Source organism: Anomaloglossus baeobatrachus, unplaced genomic scaffold, assembly GCF_048569485.1.
Source record: "Anomaloglossus baeobatrachus isolate aAnoBae1 unplaced genomic scaffold, aAnoBae1.hap1 Scaffold_2363, whole genome shotgun sequence".
NCBI lineage: Eukaryota > Metazoa > Chordata > Amphibia > Anura > Aromobatidae > Anomaloglossus > Anomaloglossus baeobatrachus.
The window spans coordinates 128,600-140,241 of record NW_027442030.1 but is presented as its reverse complement, the minus strand read 5'-3'; the positions used below and the strand labels follow the sequence as shown (position 1 = coordinate 140,241).

Sequence of the window (11,642 nt, the reverse complement as noted above, 5' to 3'; positions counted from 1 at the left end):
CTGCGCATTTGTGTTTAACGTCGCGCATGTGCAGAACGGAGAAAAGGCTGCGCTCACTTCCTAATGAAAGGGAGTGAGACGCAGCTGGGAAGGGAAGGGAAAAGATTAGGGTTTGGGGATGATGAAAGGGCTTTCTACGGGCAAGGATGGCAAAGGGTGGCAGTGACGGAAAGTCAGGCAGCCTGTCCTGTCCTGTCCTGTCCGTCCGTCTTTTTGTATCATGAATTGGAAAGACTGCAAGGGGGAGGGGAGGTGCTTGGAGGAGGAGGAGTTATTCAGATTAATTGCAGTGGGCGGCGGCTGCAAAAAGCATCATTCTTCTTGTTTTTGCTCTGCAAAACAGCCTTTTCAAGGGTTGGCTTGGGTGACAAAATGTCTTCTGTAGGCGTGGGTTTGTCTCCCTCTCCCTAAGATGTGTCCGGTATAGGCCAGGGTGCCACTCAAGGCCGTAACCAATTCGGGTTATAGCTTCTCGGCCTTTTGGCTAAGATCAAGTGTAGTTTCGGAGGACGCTACCTTGGTCGGTACTGGAAGGTGCCTGGGATTGCACGTCTGCCGGCCTTGAGGAAGTGTGTGCGCCTTCTGGTGACACATAGCCCTCTTGTGCCTGGACGGTTCCCAGGCAACGGGAGGCGATCACCTTTGTTATTTTGAAGTCCTACTGATAAACAGAAAAAAAAAAAAATTAAATCTGTTCTTATCAGTTTAATATCTGATACGTCCCCTCTCTGGGGACCATATATTAAATGGATTTTTAGAACAAGGAGATGGAAAAAATCTTGCTCTGTCCACTCCACGCATTGACCTGGTATTGCAGTACCTCCAGGACCGGTGCACCCCTTCTTAACCCAGTTTCCAAAAGCAGAACTCAATTCACCTGATTCAAATGAGCCCCATTAGTGAATTGAAAGAAAGCAAAAACTTTATATGCACCTCAATTTGGCCAATTCACTTTTCACACTTTCACCCTTTTTTTTATCTTTCACACCTTTTACTTGCTTTATTGATGCAAAAGCTGTGCCAAATAGCAAACTCATCTCCACTCAACTTGACCAACTCTGCTATGTCCCGTGCAGTATCTTATTCTCAGTCTTATCTAGATCATTTGCAATTGAATAGAATAGATCCCTTTTGGACACATTGGATTCAGCTGCTGCAGTGACTGCAGGTGTTAGAAGATGCAGACTTGGCATCAGGTGCTGTCTATCAGATTCCACTCCAATTAAAGCTTCCATTGTTTTTCGGTGTTTTCTTTGAGCAATGATGATGTCTTTAGTGATCTGTTGGCTCCCTCTCCTGGAGGAAGAGTTTGCTTGCTCTTGGACTTTCAAAAAGAGAGGTCATGATAGACATTTAGCTTCTGAGCCCAATTGGGGACAGTCATGGGTGATGAATGTTTTGCAACCTGCTGCGAAGCCTGATACCGCAATATAAGGAACGTCAAATACTATGAATGGGCGGCCTATGAAAGAATTAGTACTTTCATTAAGCATACTTAAACGGCTAATTGGGAATAGACAAACTGTAAAAAGCCCTCTGAGAAAGCCCCTCTCTAACCTTTGTTAGTAAGCTTTTCTGTAGTCTGCCTGTTGATGTATTTTCCGTTTGAACAGTGCACAACATGAAGTGACGGAACACTGGCTTGTCACAATGTCCCCCGCTGACATCACGATAGCGCTGCTGCCTAGAAAGCCAGCTGCGCAGCAGAAGTTGCTCTTTGGGTGGGATGGTGGGCTAATGTATCTATTCCTGCTTGGTGTGAGTTTGACATGATCTAGAGCAACGAGTTCCAGCGGCTAGCGGTTGATTATTGGCTGTAATGGGGCTTTCTGGCTGGTGCCAGCCTTTCTTCTTAGCACACAGGAACCACAATCCCTACACCATGCTTCGATGGATTCTCTCATCCCAGCCCAGTAAAACTACATATTTCACACAGTTATAAGCAGCCCATGGGCATTCACCTGGATTAAAACCCATAACAGCTCATAGACCAAACAATCAATCTACCACTGGACCAAAGACAGGAAGCTAAATCCACTGCCTGCGGTAACTAACTTAATCCTATAGTCTACTCACACAACAAACCCAAGAGAAAGGAAAAAAACATGGCTTCGATTATCCATCCAATGAAAACGCATAACCATTGTGAGCCATTGGACAATGCAATTGCACACATGGTGACATGGTGCACGGCCCAATGAATCAAGTCTGTACTTCATATTCACGGTTTAAGCCCTTGGGTTCTAATGTGTCCAGAGTACATATCCAGAAAGATTCCCTTTCTTTGTGCTAAGCACAAGTCAACAATACGTTGTAAGCAGATTCTATTACCAGTCCCACACCATTTTGTGACGCATAATCGCACAGTGGCCCAATTAAGATTCCAAGTCATCGAACATGTCCCAGCCATACGCAGAGGAGGCGATAGAATTAGGAAGCTCAAAGAAAGGGAATCTTTCTGGATATATACTCTGGGCACGTTGGAACCCAAGGGCTTAAACCATGAATATGAAGAACCGACTTGATTCATTGGGCCGTGCACATTTTTTCTAACGCCCGGTTCTTTTTCGTGTTCACACTATATATGGTTCCAGTATGTATGGAGTTCCATTCTTCCTTGTTTTTTATTTGTCATGTTTGTCTGATTACCTTGTCTAACAGTTTTTTCTCCCCTTTCTTTACCTTCCAGGTTCCCATAGTCACGTGAAATATCCCTGTTGCACTTGATTACGGCTCACTATTCACTATAGGATGTCTTATATCTAACATCACACTCTCACCCATCAGCACTCTATAGGTTTGTATAAGGTATGCGCTTACACATCCGGTCCTCCATAGGTATTTCCACTTATGTAGCACTATCCCTATGATCACTCATAACTCATACCCTTGTAGTCAATTACAGCCTCCTCTCTCCCCTCTCCCCTTCTCCCTTTCCATCTATAATTTTGCCAGTACAATATTAGTTTACATTAGGCACACACTCACATATTCCTTTCCTTAGTGACTTATTGTAATTCACATTCGCATACAATTCTCTATGCCTGCCCCATTACTACATTCATACCTACTTGACCCTATCCTGATACCCCTTGTCTCACCTTGTTGGTCCCTACACCTGTTATCATCTCCTTTCCTGTGTCTGTCTTGTCACACAACACATTTTAGCATATCCCTTGTGCTCCTTATTACCTGTCCTGCCTATTAGAATTATGTCCATTATGTCCATGCATGGCCCAATGAATCAAGTCTGTACTTCATATTCATGGTTTAAGCCTTTGGGTTCCAATGTGCCCAGAGTATATATCCAGAAAGATTCCCTTTCTTTGAGCTTCCTAATTCTATTGCCTCCTCTACGTATGGCTTGGACATGTTCGATGACTTGGAATCTTAATTGGATCACTGTGTGATTATGCGTCACAAAATGGTGTGGGACTGGTAATAGAATCTGCTTACAATGTATTGTTGACTTGTGTTTAGCTCAAAGAAAGAGAATCTTTCTGGATATGTACTCTGGGCACATTAGAACCCAAGGGCTTAAACCGTGAATATGAAGTAAAGACTTGATTCATTGGGCCGTGCACCATGTCACCATGTGTCCAATTGCATTGTCCAATGGCTCACAATGGTTATGCGTTTTCATTGGATGGATAATCGAAGCCATGTTTTTTTCCTTTCTGTTGGGTTTGTTGTGTGAGTAGCCTATAGGATTAAGTTGGTTACCGCAGGCAGTGGATTTAACTTCCTGTCTTTGGTCCAGTGGTAGATGGATTGTCTGGTCTATGAGCTGTTATTGGTTTGAATGCAGGTGAATGCCCATGGGCTGCTTATGACTGTGTAAAATATGTAGTTTTACTGGGCTGGGATGAGAGAATCCATTGAAGCATGGTGTAGGGATTGTGGTTCCTGTGTGCTAAGAAGAGAGGCTGGCACCAGCCAGAAAGCCCCATTGCAGCCAATAATCACTTAATAACTTTTTCAACTTGTCATCATATGGGAGGCCTTCCATTCCTTGTAGTAGTCTAGTTGCCCACCTTTGAACTGACTCTAACTTCTGAATGTCCTTTTTAAAATGTGGAGCCCAAAACTGGTTCCCATATTCCAGATGTAGCCTTACAAGTGATTTATAGAGGTTGATCATCTTTACTTATCATTTAAAACTTTCAAACTGGTACACTCAACACATAAAGCCCCCCCCTTTTAAAGAGTAGTTTCCCTGTACCTAAGTGGGGGTCTACCTAGGTTGGAGCGAGTGGACCTTCGGGGTCCGGTGTCAGTGGTGACAGGCAGTGGGGCAGAGGGAACAGTCAGTTCCTCCTCCCTGCTATCATGTGGGGCAGGCGGAGGCGTAGGGGAGCTGGGTACAGGTACATCCCTGGGCACTGGCTCGCGGTTAACCGTTTCCATCATTTCTTCATCCACGGGTTGTGGGAACAGTATCACTGGAAGGATCACCGCACCGTTCTGTGTAGGCCAGTCTGCTGGAAAATCACCCATCATGGTGTGGATTACCTCTTTTTCCTTCTCCACTGGACTGGGAACTGGAGCCTCATCCGCTACTCTCAATGCTGGTGGGCACTTCTTCAGGTGGTCTCGGGAAACCGTGGCCAAAGTCCCCCCCTGGTCACGGCTGATCTGGTAGGCCTTCCCATTCTCCCATCCTGTGGGCTGGACTACATACGGGGTTTTTTCCCATTGATCATCCAGCTTGTGGGCCCTTCTTTTCCGCTTCAGCACTACATCCTGTCACGCTCCCCGGGTCCTCGGCTCCCCTCCCCGGGTCCTCAGCTCCGCTCCCCGGCTCACCTGCCACGCTCCCCTCGTCCCAGCCTCCGGTGCCCGTCCTCCATAGGTCCTCTGGTCGCCGATCCCGGCGTCCGACATCTTCCCAGGCCCTGGCCGGCTCTCCTGCGTCCTCCTCGCAGCCTCCTTCCCTGGCTTCTGGCACCCGGGCCGCGCGCATGCGCATTAGGGCACGCGCGCGGTCACTGACCCTTTCTTAAAGGGCCAGCGTCCAGTAACAGGAAATGAGGTTAGTCAGGTTCAGGGTATAAAGGGGGTCCTTGTCCAAGGGGGCGGGGCCTGATCTTCGTGTTCCCTGAGCTAGGAGTCAGGTCTCCTGGTGTTTATGTGCCTGTACTCACCTATCTCTCTTTGTAGAGCCGTACCTGCCTCGCCATCCAGTCTGCCGTATCCCGAACCCCGCACGCTGTCCGTCTGCCATCCGACAGCACCTGCCATCTCGGATCCCTGCGGTGACCCGTCATCTTGCTCCAGAGGTTCCGGACTCCGCCTGATATCATCTCGGCCTCCGAACCTGAGCTACGTCACCAAGACTACCTTCTGTGACTCCGTGGTCCCAGGGACTCCTCCGCTGTCTTCACTTGCACGGACTATCCTGCTGCCCTTCAGTGCTTCAGCTGCCGGACTCCCTACCTCCATCTTAGAGTTCGGTCCAGTGGATCCACCTCCTGGGTCTGCCCGACCGCCCGGCCGTGACAGTAAGATCAGGCCATGGATCCCGCTGCTGCACTAATGGCCCTGCAAGAGGAACTCCAACGCCAGCGTGAAGTCCAGACCCGCATGCTGCAATTCATGACCTCCGTGGACACCCGCCTGTACACATTACAAGCATCAATGACGCCTGCGGCACCCAGGTCCCCCGCCAGGCAAGCCATGGCTCCCGTACCAGTGGCAGCCTCTTCAGATGCTTCCCGACTCCGTTTGGCGTCACCTCCTCGGTATGCTGGAGATCCCAAGACCTGCAGGGGCTTCATAAACCAATGTTCCCTTCACTTCACGCAGCTGCCACATCTGTTCGCCTCCGACCAAGCCAAGGTCGCCTTTATAATGTCCCACCTAGAGGGCGAGGCGCTGGCGTGGATGAACCCCTTGTGGGAGAAGGAGGACCCCATGACCAAGGATCTCCAACAGTTCCTACAGGCCTTCCGCAGTACCTTTGACGAGCCAGGACGCGCCTCTGCCTCTGCTTCATCACTCCTCCGCCTACGTCAAGGGACACTGACGGTGGGTCAATACGCCATCCGTTTCCGCACTTTGGCTTCAGAACTCGGGTGGAATAATGAGGCCCTAACAGCCGCCTTCTGGGAAGGACTCTCGAGTCGCATCAAGGATGAGTTGGCGGGTCGGGACGTGCCCTCCACCCTAGATGCACTGATCGCCCTAGCAACTCGTGTGGACATACGTTTTCAGGAGCGCTCCAAAGAGCTATCTCGGGAGAGACGCCCGGTACGGCATTCTCCTCCTCCGCAGAAGTCCTCCGTTCCTCAGTCATCAACAGCTGGGATTCCCGTCCACGAGCCCATGCAGATCGACCGAGTGCGGCAGTCTGAACGACGTCGAGCAGAGCGGCTCGCCCAGGGCCTCTGCTTTTACTGTGGTGAGGACACCCACCTGCTACGCTCCTGTCCAGAGAGGCCGGGAAACTCCAAAGCCTAGGGTTGGTAGGAGAGGCCACCCTAGGTGCTGGGACCCTCTCTGACCCAGTTACATGGACAGTGCAAGTGACCACGGGAGAGACGCGGTTCACGGCTGATGCCTACCTCGATTCCGGGGCAGCAGGCAATTTCATCCAGCAGGCCACGGTGGATAAGTACCGGGTGCCTGTCATGCCACTCGACAAACCCCTAGTGATTGCCTCGGTGGATGGGAGGCCTCTCTCTGATACCATCTCCTTGATCACCAGGCCTGTCGAACTACGCATCGGTGCTCTTCACACCGAGAACATCGCTCTCTACGTTCTCCCACACATGTCCCACCAGATCCTGTTGGGACTCCCATGGTTGCGGACACATGAACCATCGGTTAGCTGGGGTACTGGCGAAGTCACCCGTTGGGGCTCTTCGTGTCATGAGAGGTGCCTAAAGTCCATACCACCCCTCCGACGACCTCCGGTTCCTGAGACCCTAACGGGGCTGCCTTCGGCCTATTGGTCCTTTGCCGATGTCTTTGACAAAAAGGAATCCGAGGTACTGCCGCCACATCGTCCATACGATTGTGCCATTGACCTGCTTCCAGGGACAACCCCACCTAGAGGACGGATATATCCATTATCTCCAGCCGAAACCAGGGCCATGTCAGATTACATCTCAGAGAGCCTAGCAAGAGGGTTCATTCGGAGATCCTCCTCTCCTGCTGGAGCAGGTTTCTTCTTTGTCAAGAAGAAAGAGGGAGACTTACGCCCATGCATAGACTACCGGGGTCTCAATCAAATCACCGTGAAAAACAAATACCCCCTGCCGCTCATTCCCGAATTATTTGACCGGCTTAGAGGAGCTTGTGTGTTCACCAAGCTGGATCTTCGGGGTGCTTACAATCTGGTACGCATCCGCTCCGGTGACGAATGGAAAACCGCGTTTAATACGCGCGATGGACATTATGAGTACTGCGTGATGCCCTTCGGTCTGTGTAACGCTCCTGCCGTCTTCCAAGAACTGGTGAACGACGTGTTTCGGGACCTTCTCTACATCTGTGTGGTTGTTTATCTAGATGACATCCTTGTCTTCTCTCCGGACCTCCAAACCCACAGAGAAAACGTACAGCTGGTCTTACAAAGACTGAGAGAGAATCGCCTGTACGCAAAGTATGAGAAGTGTGTCTTTGAGCAGTCTTCCCTCCCCTTTCTGGGGTACATCATCTCTGATACTGGACTGCAGATGGACCCCAAGAAGGTCTCCGCCATCATCAACTGGCCTCCGCCTTCTGGACTGAAGGCAATCCAACGCTTCCTGGGATTCGCCAACTACTACCGCCAGTTTATCCCGCACTTCTCTGCCTTGACCGCTCCTCTCTCCGCTTTGACCAAAAAGGAGGCTAATCCTAAGGACTGGTCACCTGCGGCAGACGCCGCATTTTGTTCTTTGAAGCGAGCATTCGCCTCCGCCCCTGTACTCCACCGACCGGAGTTAAACCGCCAGTTCACCTTGGAGGTGGATGCCTCCTCCTCAGGAGCCGGAGCAGTGCTCATGCAAAAATCCTCCTCCGGGAAGATGGTGACCTGCGGTTTCGTCTCTAAGAGCTTCTCAGCACCCGAACGTAATTACACCATCGGTGACCGAGAACTACTGGCGGTCAAACTGGCTCTGGAGGAGTGGCGCTACCTCCTGGAAGGAGCGGTGTACCCCGTGATTATCTACACGGACCACAAAAACCTGGAATACCTGCGGTCCGCTCAGCGACTGAACCCACGGCAAGCCAGGTGGTCCTTATTCTTTGCCAGGTTTGACTTCCAGCTCCACTTCCGACCAGCGGACAAGAATGTACGCGCTGATGCCTTGTCTAGATCTCTCATGCCCATGGAACAGGAGGAAGAGACTATCCAGCCTATCATCTCTCCCAGCAAGATTGTTCCGGTGGCTCCTGTCACTCTGGCCCAGATACCACCTGGGAAGACCTATGTCTCGGAGACCGACAGGCTAACGGTCTTACACTGGGGTCATACCTCAAAAACAGCCGGCCATGCAGGCCAGAAGAGAACATGGGGTGCGATTGTACGCCATTACTGGTGGCCGTCTCTTCGCACGGACGTCGCCGCCTTTGTCTCTGCCTGCTCCTCTTGTGCCAGAAACAAGACGCCCAAACACCTCCCACATGGCCGCCTTCTGCCTCTACCGATACCTTCGATTCCGTGGCAACACATAGCAATGGACTTTATTACGGACTTGCCATTGTCATCCGGGCACACAGTCATATGGGTCGTGGTGGACCGGTTCTCAAAAATGGCCCATTTCATTCCTATGGCTGGACTGCCTTCTGCTCAGGAACTCGCGGACGCTTTTATACAACACATCTTCCGCTTGCATGGCTTTCCATTACACATCGTATCAGACAGAGGAACTCAGTTCACCTCCCGCTTCTGGAGGGCTCTCTGTAACCATCTGGGAGTGACTCTGGACTTTTCATCTGCATACCATCCTCAGTCTAATGGCCAAGTAGAGAGGGTCAATCAAATCTTGACCTCATTTCTACGTCACTATGTTAACGCCCATCACGACGACTGGTCCGCTCTTCTACCTTGGGCTGAATTCTCCCACAACCACCACATCAGTGAGTCGTCCTCCAGCTCTCCCTTCCATGTTGTCTACGGACTTCAGCCTTCCATCCCATTGCCTGTATCCCCCTCTTCGGATGTCCCTGCTGCAGATACAGTAGCCCGTGACTTTGCCACCATTTGGGACTCTGTCAAGGTGTCTCTAGGACGTGCTTCCCTGCGGATGAAGAGACACGCAGACAAGAAACGCCTGGATCCTCCGTGTTTCTCTCCTGGAGACCTCGTCTGGCTTTCTTCCCAGTACGTCCGCCTGAAGATACCTTCATACAAGCTGGGTCCTCGCTACATTGGGCCGTTTAAAGTCCTCACCAGGATCAATGAGGTCTCCTACAAGCTGCAGCTCCCGGCCACGATGAGGATACCCAACTCGTTCCACGTCTCCCTGCTCAAGCCGGTGGTCCTTGGTCCCTTCTCCGCTGCTGCCAGTCCAGCTCCTCCACCTATTGCCGATGATGACATCTATGCGGTAAGGGATATCGTGGCCATGAAGACCGTACGAGGTCGGCAGTTCTTCCTGGTGGACTGGGCAGGGTATGGTCCTGAGGATAGGTCCTGGGAGCCCAGGGAGAACGTAGGCACTCCTCTTATCCGTGCCTTCATGTCCCGGTTGCGGGGAGGGGGGCGTGGGGGGGGGGGGTACTGTCACGCTCCCCGGGTCCTCGGCTCCCCTCCCCGGGTCCTCAGCTCCGCTCCCCGGCTCACCTGCCACGCTCCCCTCGTCCCAGCCTCCGGTGCCCGTCCTCCATAGGTCCTCTGGTCGCCGATCCCGGCGTCCGACATCTTCCCAGGCCCTGGCCGGCTCTCCTGCGTCCTCCTCGCAGCCTCCTTCCCTGGCTTCTGGCACCCGGGCCGCGCGCATGCGCATTAGGGCACGCGCGCGGTCACTGACCCTTTCTTAAAGGGCCAGCGTCCAGTAACAGGAAATGAGGTTAGTCAGGTTCAGGGTATAAAGGGGGTCCTTGTCCAAGGGGGCGGGGCCTGATCTTCGTGTTCCCTGAGCTAGGAGTCAGGTCTCCTGGTGTTTATGTGCCTGTACTCACCTATCTCTCTTTGTAGAGCCGTACCTGCCTCGCCATCCAGTCTGCCGTATCCCGAACCCCGCACGCTGTCCGTCTGCCATCCGACAGCACCTGCCATCTCGGATCCCTGCGGTGACCCGTCATCTTGCTCCAGAGGTTCCGGACTCCGCCTGATATCATCTCGGCCTCCGAACCTGAGCTACGTCACCAAGACTACCTTCTGTGACTCCGTGGTCCCAGGGACTCCTCCGCTGTCTTCACTTGCACGGACTATCCTGCTGCCCTTCAGTGCTTCAGCTGCCGGACTCCCTACCTCCATCTTAGAGTTCGGTCCAGTGGATCCACCTCCTGGGTCTGCCCGACCGCCCGGCCGTGACACATCCCCAGGTTGGAAGGAACCGGCAGGCGCCTTCTTGTTGAAGCACTGCTCCTGTTGTCCCCGACTCCGGCACAAGTTCTTTTCAACATACTCCTGGACCTGTCGGTACTGTGTCCTCCGCCGAGTGTCCCATTCAGCTGTCGACAGGAGTGCTTCTGAAGCTTCCAAGCCCATTTCCAGATCCACTGGTAGCCGGCCGGGACGAGCTCTCATCAGGTATGCTGGAGTGCATTTCGTAGAGCTGGAAGGGATGTTGTTGTACATATCGACCAGGTCAGGTAGCTTCTCCAGCCACAGGTTCCGCTCTTCCAGTGGTAACGTCTTGAGGAGGCCCAGGACCAAGTGGTTCATCTTTTCACAAATGCCATTGGTTTGGGCGTGGTAAGGCGTGGTCCGGATTTTCTTGCAGCCGTACAACTGGCAGAATTCCTGGAATACCTCTGCTTCAAAGGCCGGACCCTGGTCGGTAAGCACCCTCTCCGGGTACCAATGCGGTCAACAGAAATAAGCCTGGAAAGCCTTAGCAGCGGTGCGGCCGGTTAAGTCCTTAACTGGGACAACCACCAGGAACCTCGAGTAGTGGTCTACGATGGTCAGAGCGTAGGTGTACCCACTTCGGCTGGGGGTGAGCTTTACATGGTCAAGGGGAACCAGCTCCAGCGGTTGGTGTGTAATGATCGGGTGTAGGGGTGCCTTCTGGCTGGCCTCGTCCTTCCTTCTCAATGCGCAAGGGCCACATTCTCGGCACCAGGCCTCCACAGATTCCCGCATTCCACTCCAATAGAACCGCTCTCTTAACAACATCTCTAGCTTCTTCCACCCGAAGTGCACTGCACCATCATGGTATGCTTGCAGGACGGTGGGCACTTTAGCCTGGGGAATCACCAGCTGGCGGATCTTCTCGTGAGTCTTTGGATTAATCAGCTCGCGATACAACTTCCCCTGGTGTAGGTATAGCCGGGTCCGTTCTTGCCACAGACGTTGGGCTTCGGCAGGGGCAGCAGGGTCTATCCCAGCAGAACCCTGTTCCACTAGAGTCTTGACCAGGCGGACAGCAGGTGCCTGGTCCTGAGCTTCCTGCCAGTCCTGTCGGGGCAGCGGATCCAGGTTCACCCGTTGTTGGTAGACGTGCACCTTCTCAGTGAATGGCCGGTGAAATGCAGGCAACTCGATC

The 11,642-nt window shown here is 52.4% G+C and overlaps 1 pseudogene; it reads left to right on the top strand.

Moving 5' to 3' along the window:
- The first annotated feature begins 635 nt into the window (after window positions 1–635).
- On the top strand, window positions 636–842 carry LOC142261661 (U2 spliceosomal RNA; annotated as a pseudogene).
- The last annotated feature ends 10,800 nt before the right edge of the window (window positions 843–11,642 follow it).